At 34.1% G+C, this 12,684-nt stretch overlaps 1 protein-coding gene across 2 annotated transcripts in view; it reads left to right on the forward strand.

The window, feature by feature from the left end:
* Positions 1 to 12,684, forward strand: part of LOC140437842 (protein turtle homolog A-like) — an 813,173-nt gene that overhangs the window by 737,184 nt on the left and 63,305 nt on the right. The window lies entirely within an intron of this gene.

Genomic DNA, 12,684 nt, shown 5'->3' on the forward strand with positions numbered 1-12,684 from the left:
TTTACTATACTATATTCCCATGGTATTTAATACTTTTAAGATACAAATCCCTTTATATTAATCTGCCTAAGGATCTGTTGCCGATTGTATTCTCCATATTCATACCCTCTGGTCTTTTATCTGGGTGTTGATTTTACTTTTTGGGGGGGGATGGCATATGCTTTACATTTCTTCATTTGTTTTACTTTGATATTGCCTACTTGCAATATCAACTAGAGTACCATATATTGTTCTCAATAATTTACGTTCAAAACGATCTCGAGACCTCTTAATCAATACCTCTTTGCGATGATGCAATTAGATTATCAGTTGCTCTAGTTTAAAACAGTCCCTCATCGAAAATGGTTACCGCAAAAGTTACATCAATAGGGGCATCAAGCTCCCACTCAATCTCAGCCTAAGGACTCAGACTCTCCTCATTTTAAAGGTTTTCTTTCTTACATCAAAGGTAATCGAAAAGATTCTAAAATCAAGAAGAATAAACACAATATTTACTGCCCAACAAAAACTTTCATCCTTCTTGTCCGATCAATCAAAGACAACATTCCAAATGAACAACACGAAGTTTATGAAATTTCTTGTGCAGAGTTCCCCTGATTTTATATAGGACAAACAAATCGTAGAATCCAAAAGAGAATTTATGAACATTTCATTTCTGTTCGCAATTTCGATTTAATTTTTAGCTCTAGGTCAACATCAGCTTTTTACAGGTCATAAAATTGCTTTTGAAAACTCCAGAACCATAGCCCCATTCGCTTCTATATACCAAGAATCATCCGAGAAGCCAGAGAGATTGAAAAGAGGCCGAATTGTATTAATAAAAGAAATGGCGGTATCTGGATACCTTCGACATGGAGAACTCTCATAAAGAAGATATCGTCAGCTCGATCCTCCAATCAAAATCCAGCCTTCAGAAATGTTCTGCTGTTCCACTAGCAGTAATGTACTGATTAGAAATCAGTGTAGTAGTCTGTGAGGGCCTCGAGAAAGTGACACCTCGCAAGCTCAGAAGAATACATCAAAGAGAATGTCGAAAGCACGGCGCAGTGATAATGGATGCGGTTCAAGCCTGTTGAGATTAATATTTATTTTTGTAATAGTATTAATCTTATATATATAATTTAGCTCTGGATGTGTCCCAACCATCTCAGTCTTTGTGACTTTATGATCCCTACCATATTAGGCTCTCCATACATCTCCTCTAATTCCATATTTGGTCTTTTTATTCATATACCATTCCATAATTTACCTCCAAATATTTTCCTTAGGACTTTTCTTTCCCAGACTTGCAGCAAGACTTGCTCGGATTTGTTCATTGTCTATGTTTCACTGGCATATAATACAATAGGTCTTATTACTGTCTTATATATTCTTATCTTAGCCCTGCTAGATATGTTTTTGCTTCTTAATAAATTGTTTAGTGCAAAAATACAACGGTTACCGGCCATAATTCTCGCTTGGATTTCTTCTTTCATATTTGGTCTTCTCGTGAATGTCGCTCCTAAATACTGGAATATTTCTACTTCTTCGAATTTATATGTTTTTTCATCTGTTATTACTGTCAGATATTGTTCTTGTAGGTAATCTCTTTCTGTCCATTCCATATATTTGGTCGTTTCTTCATTTATGTACATCCCTTTCTTTCTCGCTTTCATTTCTAATCTTTTTATTATTTCTTTTAATTCTTGCTTACTTCTGGCTATCAGTACAATGTCGTCAGCGAATGCTAAGCATTGGTGTTTTCTTTGATATATAAGTCCTGACCGGTTGATTCCAGCTTCTCTGATGGTAACTTCGAGGACGATACTGAACAACAGCGATGACAGTGGGTCTCCTTGTCGCACCCCCTCACTGACCTCATACTTATCTGTTTCTTCGCCATTTATTTTAACCCTATTCTCTGTTTTTCGGAGTGTCACTTTTACCATTCTTATCAGTTTTTCACTAATTCCCATTTCACGTAGTGCTTTGTATATTTCTTTGCGCTTTATCCTATCGAACGCTTGTTTAAAGTCGATGAATAGGGCCATTGTAGGTTTCCCATATTCGTAGCTTTCTGCTTGTATTTCGCGCAGTAGGAAAATTTGATCCACTGTACTGCGCCCTCTTCTGAATCCACATTGATATTCCCCTATGTCATTATCTATATTTTGAGATAGCTTATCTTTTATATATACTGCAAGTATTTTATATGCAACATTTAGTAGGGCTATTCCCCTGTAATTGTGGCATAAACTTTTGTCGCCTTTTTTGTGAAAGGGGCACAGTGTCGCTTCGGTCCATTCCTTCGGTAATTTTTCTTGTTCCTATATGTCTTTTAGCAACTTTTCCAAATGCTTAATTAGTACTGGTCCTCCATATTTAAACATTTTAGCTGTTACTTTATCTCTTCCTGGGCTCTTATTATTCTTTAGCTTATCTATTATTTCTTTTATTTCTTTTTCGTTAGGCGGTCTTTTCTCTATTCGTTCTTGATCGACATTTTCCTTCACTTCTTCTTCCTCTTCATATTCTGTTGTGGGAATTTCATTTAAAAGTTCTTCAAAGTATTCTTTCCATCTGCTCAATATTTCTTCGTCACTTACTAAATTTCTTCTATTTTTGTTTTTGTAGTGTACAGGTTTTCCTTGGTACCCCTTTTTCTCATTTTTCACCCCTTGATATAAGTTTCTAATTTCTCTATTTTTATAGCTCTGTTCTATACATTTTAATTTATCTTCATTGTATTTTCTTTTCTTAGATCTTATTATTCTTTTGGCTCTTTTCCTTTGTTCGTTGTATTTTCTCTCTATCTCTGTTGTTTTTTTTGCATCATTTTCATTCTTAATTTATTTCGTTCATCTAGTTCCATTTTACATTCATCGTCGAACCATTCTTTGTATTCGTGTTTTATATTTCTATTACTGGCCTGAGCTGCTTTGGTCATACATACTTTTATTTGCATCCATGTTTGTTCAATATCCCCACTTTCTGCAATATTATCTAATCCTCTACTGACTATTCTTTCATATTTATTTTGTTCCTCTTCTGTCAGTAGTCTCACAGGTTTAGTTGCTTTATACCTTTTCTTCCGCTGGTTTCTAAGCACTGGAATAAGTTGTTTCATTTGTATTCCAACTATAAAGTGATCTGAATCTGCATCTGGACCTCTGTATGTTCTTATGTTCTTTATACATTTTTGCATATCTCTTTCGACAAGCACATGATCTTAGCACAAGCGACAAGCACAGTATTAATCTTAGCTTTAGATTTAACATATTTACTTCGACTAGTAATTGACGTCACTAAAACGATGGTTATCTTTACGTCTATTTAGTTTTTATGCTAATGACGAGTTCAATTCTCCTTCGAATAGAAATTTGTTGTTTTTTAAATACATTATAATGAATTATATTTGTTCCTACAAAGCTTCTCTTGATAATAATAACGACATAAAAGAAAGATTTATCCAGTTTGGTGCAGTCGTTTTGAAGCGCGTACAAACAATTATATGATTCATTCTTATTTATATAGATAAATCATTTATTGATTGTGTCAAATCCAATTTGTTTCCTTGCAATAATTCCAATGCTATTAGCTGCAGATTTCCACTTTCATAAGCTTAAAAGGCAATTTAAAATATGTATTCATAATTATAATGGGTATTTCTTTTAAAAACACTAAAGGAATTGAATTGGTCGATTAAAAATTCATAGTTTCTAATCTTCCCGATCTAAAACCATCATTTCCTTAACTAAAATCGCTGTGCAACTAAACCCAACCCCGCAATTTGACAACAACTGATGGCGGTTTGATTGTCTGGTTCTCCGTAGTTCTCAACAGCGTTTAAATTTAAGGCCTGCCAACTGCAACCCTCGTCTTGCATCTGCCAAATGTCTACGGTGGAAATGTTTAACTGAAACAATTGCGTTTGATATTGTGTATAACATAAGGGTGTATAGTGGTATAATTAAAACGTTTGATACGTTGAACAGTATCTTTCAATAAATAGACGGGCTGCTAAATGTCGGAAGAGTTTGTAGGATTTGTGTTTAATACTAGTAGATAGTTTGAACGTTTTTAGATAGCGGACACATTTTAGATGAAAAATATCTAAATAAATAAAAATTGGAATTTAAAAATTTTTGAAGTAAAATCGTCCTACCTTTATTAATGTTCAAATTGTCGCTACATCTTTTTCGGAGTCGGCATATACTTCTTCGCTCCGGATATATAGATGGGTTTGAAAAGACACCAAAGCATTCCTGTCATGGGGCCAAATGACGAATGTATCGTCAATATATCGTAGCCAACATGTGGGTTTGAGCGTTGATGTGATAGTTCTCGGTCTCAAAGTCTTATATATTACAGGATGCAACTTGTAAATACAATACATTTTGGAGACGGCTATCGTCGTATTCCCGTTTCCGCCGCTCCCGTTTCCTCCCGCTCTAATGCATGCTTCTCCTCTAAACTTCTCGATTCCATCGCTCTTCTAATTCCTTCATTCCATGGGCGTTGAGGTCTACCTCTTTTTCTTATTCCAGGGGGCTTCCATCTGTGAAGTTTTTGGGGCCAACTTTCGTCAGTCATTCTCAATAGATGTCCAAACCATTTTAAATCTCTTCTTTCTAATCTGCCTTGATGTTCTAGAACTTCTTCTCAAATAATCCATTTCAACTGTCAACAATCTACTCTTCAGGTCTGCATTAATTGTCCATACTTCAGAGCCATAACAAAGTCGTCCTAGCTCAAGATTCTTATGATCTAGAATTTATGATAAAGCGTCTATACAGAGAATATGTAAAATGGAGGTTACAAGTCAGCATAAAGAAAACAGAATATTTAGTCTCGAAGTTTTCCATAAATATATTGGCAATTGCTGGAGATAGTCCATTGGGTCACCATTTATTTGTCTGCAGAATTTATTTTGGAAGATAAAATAAGTATTTGACATATAATGTTTTTACTGGATACTGTATTTAGTTTTTTTTAATGTTTAGAATTTCGTCTATAGAAATATTTGTAAAAGATGAAACGATATCGAAACTTACTAGAATTTCTGATATTGAAATAGGGTATTATTTAAGAAGTTTGATGAAATGAAACGAATGTTTGACGAAGGATGAAGCATTTTCGGCGAGAGGTTGTAAAGTTTTGATCAAATACTTGGCAAATAGTTATAAGGGCAGTAGTATGCATTGACAATGGGATGTGTAGAGGAATATTGGGTTGGTGAATTTTAGGTAGGCCATATATTTGAGGTATTCTGGAAGACTTTTCACGAGGAATTAGATATTATTTTATGTCAATAGGAAGAGAGATCTATTCATAATGGCCTCTGTTTTTTTCTCATTTGATCCATGTCAGCGATGCTTTGTTATCCTTATGGTGATGGTAAGATGTTAGGTGGAACAGAAAATTTCATTTCGAATTGTTTTATAGTGCAAATTGTTCTTTATTTACATAACAACTAATTGTAACTAGAAAATTTAATATCTATTTTTTTATTTTCCAACTATAGAATCAAGCGTTTCTGCCTGTGTTAGATCAGAATATTGATTGACTGTTATGCTGTAAGTCGTTTCACCTCTGTTGAATTTCGCATTGTGTTCTTCTATTGATCGCAGATTGTCTTGGAATATCTTAAACCTCTTTTGTTCCTCGTCTGGACTTGCGTACGATTTATGAAATCTTTGCTGAAACATTGTATTTATTAATAAATGACAAGAAAAAAAACATGTTTAGTGATTCTAATAATATGTAGTTGATAACAATTTACAAGTAGCTGTATCTCAAAAGGATGCTACGTGTTTAACATACTATTATATAGAAATGGACTGTTGACAAGAAAAAAGTCATAAATATTTAACTTTGTTATATTTCTTTTGTTTTGTAAGACCCTGAATGGCTGCAGACTTCGCGCTGACTCGAGGCTAACATGACCATCACTGAATACTGTAAGAACGCTGCTATGTGTCTTAAGACTACAAAAAATGTCATTTCACATTGTGGAAATTTCAACTTTTTTTACTATTTTGGTTGTTTGTTGTTTGTTTGGGTTTATATGACTGCGGACACTAAATCCATTCGCCATACTATTTTGGTTTTCTCTCGTAGTTAGTCAAAATTTCGCTTACCTACAAAACCGTCTATTATCGTACAGTAGACTTAATTGTTAAATAATGAACAATAGATGATGAATGTCGTTTTGCTGAAAATGCAGATGTGTGGTCAGTTATGATGTCTAGACGTCGGGCGTCGTGATATAATCAAAAGACCCTCTTTGTTAAATTACCTACTAGTTCGAAATAGTCCAGATCATAACGATAAAAATAGTAAAGATGGGTCATGTGTTAAAGGGTGAAAGATAGAAGCTACAGCGACTCACAACTGGGGGTAAAATGTCAGTAGGCATACTTCAGAATTCATGGTTAAAGGCTCTAAGGAAGTGGTTTGCCTAGTGTATAGTCAACCTTCAGAAGGAGATGTCATAATAAGAAAAAAACCAAATAATAAGAACACAAAATAATTGTGCAATTTGCAGTTAAAGAAAAACGGACTACGGCTCGTAGAGAACGTTATTGATGTAAAAATTTAGAAAATGATTTGACTTTTTTAATTTAGATCAGCGGTAGTAAGGGTCCAGATGACTCTAAGATTTTTAGTTTTCTATAGAAGCGACACAGCAAATGGAAAACACATTATTGATTATAACGATCATATCGATTTTATATTTGATACAGTTTTACACAGTAAGTTTATAAAAGTAGTCAAAAAGACAGAAGTGCTGATATACGTACAATATTTTCAAAAATACTAAAAAAAACTACTTACTTTAAATGCAGCAAATTGTTCTTCGTCAGTATCAGCAGTGACAATTGACACCATGTAAACTGCTAAGAAAAGTAGTAAATATTTATAAATTATTTTTAATTCTTGGTAGATGCTGGCAAGGCAAAGGGATGATATGTGTTAGAGTTCTATATCAATATTCTTGACCAAAGATTTTAGACGAAACATTAGATTTGTCCTTGTTTTATTTGCTTTTTATAAAAGTTTAGTAGGTGTATTATTTAATTAAATTTATGTTACTTTCAATTAAACTCCAAACTATATAACAATTGATTTTACACAATTTTAAGATTAATTATATGTACTATTTAATATCATAAATATAATTTATGGAATGAGATTATTAATTTGATAATTTAATATTGGTGTCAAGTATAAAATTATGCCATATTGGAGATATGCAAAGAGAGACACTCTGTTTAAATTTTTCATTTCATTTAAAGTGTTTAAATGAAATTCAAGAGAAAGTTGAAACCTTTTATAAAAAAGGGAAATAGGCCGGATCGTCAAAACTAAGGTCGCCAAAAAGTAGCAATCGCAAAAGCTATCATCACTCTGGCTTTACACACTGCACACGTACTCCCATATTTCCCATGTATTCATCGATGTTATCAAAAAACCTTGTTTTCCGCTTCTTTTCTGGCCAATGGGTTTATCAAGGAGCGTTTTTTAGCTGGGCCATTTTGTTCTATTCGCATTCCCTACCAACCTGGTTCCTGTTATATTCTATAAAGTTCAAAGTTATATTGTCTTAAATGAAGAAAAGGTTGCCAATGTAAGTCCATAATACTATGTTTAGGAGATGAGTCAATGCTCACAATCTTATTTAGTCTGCGTCTATTCCATCTTTTGCTGCTGCGTCAATATCTTCCTTTACTATGGTCCAGTAGGAGTTTACATCGTTTTGACCTTCTTTATTTAAATTTTGATTCCTTAGCTTCTTGACGTTTGGCGATACCATTCGACAACTGTTGCATTACTCTTTGCTGACTTTTGAAATTCTAGCCCTCAATGTTGAGGTTACTAGGCAATGATCTGAGTCTATGTTTATGCATCTATGCAGTTCGTCTATTCTATGTCTTGAATCTATTCCATGTCACTGATATCGTAGTTCTATGCGTGATTGATCAAGAAAACAAGCACTATTTTATCAACAAGAGCACACTATCAATACTCTCAGCTGAAGTTGAAGAACGTTTTTCTTATTTACGTTATATTGTTTATTGTATTCTTTATCTTGTTCTCTTGTTCAGCTAGTGTGGTTGGCAACCAAAAGAACCTTTTTGCGTTGTTCTTCTTTTGGTAATTTCCAACTGCATTTGAACTAGATGTGATACTACAACTACACTGCATATGATGTTAAATAAAAACTTAAAAAAATTGTAAAAAATTAATTACCCGTAGAAACTTCTTAATAAATTCAAGTTAAATTAGGTTTTTAGTAACTGTTCAAAATTGTGTGAATAAAACATCAATACAGCGTTTCAGTCGATTTTTTAATAGTCTAGTTAAAGAAACTAAGAAAATTTTAAATAATCCAAAAATACTAATTGCGGCCATATTGTGAAAGCTACATCTGTCCGATAAGAAGGAAGATGTTTTACAGATGGTGGTGAAATTTTGATAGTCCGAGATCACAATTTGGGCACCAAAATTTTAGATCATAATTTAAGCACCATTTGAGACGAAACTATATTAAAAAAATGAATAAACAAATGAGATTTTATGTAAAAGCCATCCAGGTTTTTGAATATTTTCAAAACTTGCAAATTAACGTATTGATGGATCACATTTTAAAAATTATTTCAACTTTATAATAAGTGCCCCATATTGTTTCACAATTCATCAAGATTGTACTGATTGCGGAAGAATTTCAAGGTAAATCGCTCGCGCTGTTAGCAAAATAAAATTTTAATTTTGACTAAACGTGAAGTGAGTTCCAAAAATGAAATTAATTTGAGTAAAAAGTGTTTGGTTGTTTCAGAGTTTGACTGACGGGTTGAAAATTTGTTTTTAAACAGTTCATTCGAATTTATACAAAAATAATCGAATTCCAGAGAATATAATGCCGTATACAGTGTGCGATTTATTCAATTCACTAAACCAGCATTCACTTAGTTGTTTTAATTTATTTGATATATTTTCTACCCCTCTTTTCGAGCTCTTCTTTGGATCGTTTTGGCTGGTATTATTTGTTTTATGTGTAAGAAAGTTTTTGATTTTTGTGTACAGTGAATTCATAAAGTGTGGGTCTATTATCTCACGACTTAATTATTTTAAAACACAAAACTACTGCTATTGCGGACATATTTCTTCACATTACAACTCTACAATATCGTTGTATAACATCAGTTTAGTCTGAGCTACGAATGTTAATGTTTAAAGGTTGACGAATTTTGATTTGAAATTTTATAGACTAGCAGGTGAACAAAAATTTCCTCTGTGTTACCGAGTAGAAAGATTTGAGTTTACCACTACACATTTACATTAAAACCTGGTACAACGGAATAATGTCCTTTTTATTGACGAATCTAGATCATTATTACATTCTCCAGACGGCTATAAAAGAGCTGGATGGAAAAGATTCGGTAACGGTATGTGCAGAAATAGATCAACACAGAGTTTATGATCATAGATGAATCCTTAGTACAGGGTTGATGCATTTAAAAAATGGTAAAAGTAAAAAAAATAGTAATAGGTGAGAACTCATTGGAAAAAGAATCCTGGAACATCCTCTTACTATTTTTTTTTGTTTAAAAAAATATCGATCCTGGTCTATATATGAAAGAGACAATACTCGATCACGCCGTATCTTTTTGTGGATTTATAGCCAATAAATGAATTTTATTGCAGAATAATTCATGGCTATTAACAATAATATGTGTAACACAATCCCAAGAGGAAGTTGTTATTTACAAAAATCTAGTTAATTATTAAGATGGTGCATGGGCACATTCAGCATCCAAGAATGCAGAAAATCTCTTTTTTCGACTATTTTATTTGTTTAAATTTTCATCTTTTTTGATCAAATAATTCCTTATCGATCTATGTAGAGAAGAAACACCCTTTAAATTTGTATTGACTTCCGTCTTGTAAGCGGATATGTGACTTCTGACAGACTGGCTAAAATTGCCAGTGGTTGATATTAAACCCCCAATTAGACTAATGAACTGTGAACTGGACGAGCGGCAGAGAACAAGCAATTAGAGGATTTTGAGAATTACACGAATTTAACCGTCGAATCTTTTAAAACATTTGGTCTAAAACACTTACGCGACATAGTGTAAAGTAATAAATTTTCTTTTATTTTCTTATTTCTTCAATATTAATTGCATCTTTTCACCTTACAATATCGACAATGCTGTCATAATAATTGTTTACTTTAACTTATTCACTAAAAATTGTTCAATATAAGACTTCTGTAGAACTCTATAAAAATATAATGTATTGCAGCAATGTACCATAAGTCTTAAGCCTTCTTTGTTCAATAGATATTAATTTAAATATGTTTCTACTAATTCTGTTGTAGATTAAGCTTTTCAATAGTTTATAGACACAGCTCAGCAGTGCAATCGGTCAGTAGTTTTGGGGCTGATCATTTGCTTTTCTTGGTTGTAATATGACTATAATGGAGGCCAGTGCTTTTTTAGAGCCAGAGCTTTTTTAGTGAATGGTGGATTTTTGCTGATTTTAATATATCTGTATAGAAATAAGTCAGCCACTTCCTAGCAAATTTACAACAGAGGAGTAAAAATTCTGGATTTGATCGGAGCCGGGTGACTTTTTAGACTTAATTTCTAATATTGCTGAAATAATTTCTTCTGGAGTAAACTCGTCAGAGTATTCAGATGTATGCGAGCATGCAGACTTTAGTATTTGAATTTCTTGTTTTACTTTGGTGGTGTGGTCACGATCTCCAGATGCTCTTGAGGTTGCTACAATATGGAAGGCCACTCTGTTGGGAGCTATTGGCACTGTGTCTCTAGTTTGGAGTCTACTACTACCAAGTTTTCTAAGTAAAGACCATGCTTTTCTGCTTGATTTAATAAAGTCAAATATTTCCACAGTTTCCATCCATTTTTGTCGTCTGGCTGCATCCAAACTGTGTAGTAGTTCGTCAGCAATTTCTCGTTCTTGGCTTTCGTTGTGTTCTTGATAAAATTTCACACATTTTTTATCACATCCTGGGACATACTTTTTACGATATCCTCTGGGTATAGTTTTCTTCGCTGTAGAGATAACCGTGCCAACAAATCTCATGTAGTTTGCACGTGTTGGGGTTACCCATCCCAGACATTTGTCCAATCTCTCAGTAAAAGTCGCCTAGTCTGCTTTTTGAGAGTTCCACCTGGGTCGAGGAGAAGGTGATATCATTGGTATTTTGATGCCAACTTCTATTACAATTGGTTTATGTTGGCTATGTGAAAAATCTGGGAGTACTGTTTGTACGTGAAGCTGCCAGTGGTTGATTGTTTTCATTTGTGGAAACAAAACATAGGTCTGGGTTGTATTCTCGCCTCCAGGCTGCAGATCGAAAGTTCCCCGATCTTATGCATCAAAGACTAATTAAGTGCCAGCCTCTTCGCTCCAGTTTAGCAGAGCCTCGCTGTTTTGTCACTGTGTCTATACTTCCAGAGTTCATGATGACTGTTATAGACACCAACATAAACTGAGAGGTGTGGGTGGGCGTGAATTACATGCGCAGACCATAGTACGGCCGGCGGTTTATAAATATTGCTGACAGTAATTTCGCCAATTTCTATAGTAACCGTATGAATGTTATTTATGTCTAATGTAGAACATATGTGTGCATTTTCTATTTTTTTTCGAACATAGGTTGCCACTCCATAAGCTGCACCAAATAAATCTTAGCCATGAATTCTTCCTCTAGCGAGAATTTCTTGTTCTTCGTTTTCTACATGGGTTTCCTGAATTGCGACGACGTCAATATTATTTTCAATGAGTACCTTTTGAAGGTACTCACATATACTTCTACTAATACCCTCTATATTTAAATGATAGATTCGGATGCTGGTACTGCGCCGATTTTCTCCAAGCTTTCAAGTCTAGCAAATTTTGTGCGCCGATTCCACTTCGTCCTGACATTTTTTCCGTGGCCTTCTTTTTGATATTGCGCCCTGTATTTTACTGTCTAGGGCTCTTTTTGGCAATATTTTGATCTCCATTCTTACTACATGACTATCCTACCGAATTCTCGGAAGTTTAACGAATTCTGAGATCACTATCTCTTTGAACAGTTAGTAGAGTTCATGGTTAGTCTTAGATCTCCATACTCTGTTTTCGTTAATAGTTCCAAATATCTTCCTTAGGACTTTTCTTTTGAAGACCTCCCGCTTTCGTTTTGTGTCTTCTGTCATCATCCATGACTCGCATCCATAACATCATCATCAGCCTTTTTGAGTCCACTGCTGGACATAGACCTCCCGTAAATAATTCCAATGCATTCTATCTTAAGCACCCTGAATTTAGTTGTGCTGAATACGCTTGATGTTATCTGACCACCTTGTTAGAGGACCTCCATTCCAGAATTTTCTTCGTCCACATTCCATCTTTTAATCTGGCAACATGCCCCGCCCAGTTCCATTTCAATGTTATAATCCTTTGAACTGCGTCAGTAACACTAGTTTTTCTCCTAATTATTGTATTTGATACTCTGTCTCTGAGGGATATATTCAGCATTGACCTCTCCATCGCTCTCTGTGCCACTTGTATTTTATTGATTACTTTTCTGGTAAGGGTCAATGTTTTTGCTCCATACGTTAGAACTGGGAGTACATATTGATCAAAGACCTTCCTTTTCAAGCACATGGGAATATCTGATCTAAAGAC

Source organism: Diabrotica undecimpunctata, chromosome 3 (assembly GCF_040954645.1).
Source record: "Diabrotica undecimpunctata isolate CICGRU chromosome 3, icDiaUnde3, whole genome shotgun sequence".
NCBI classification, from domain to species: Eukaryota; Metazoa; Arthropoda; class Insecta; order Coleoptera; family Chrysomelidae; genus Diabrotica; species Diabrotica undecimpunctata.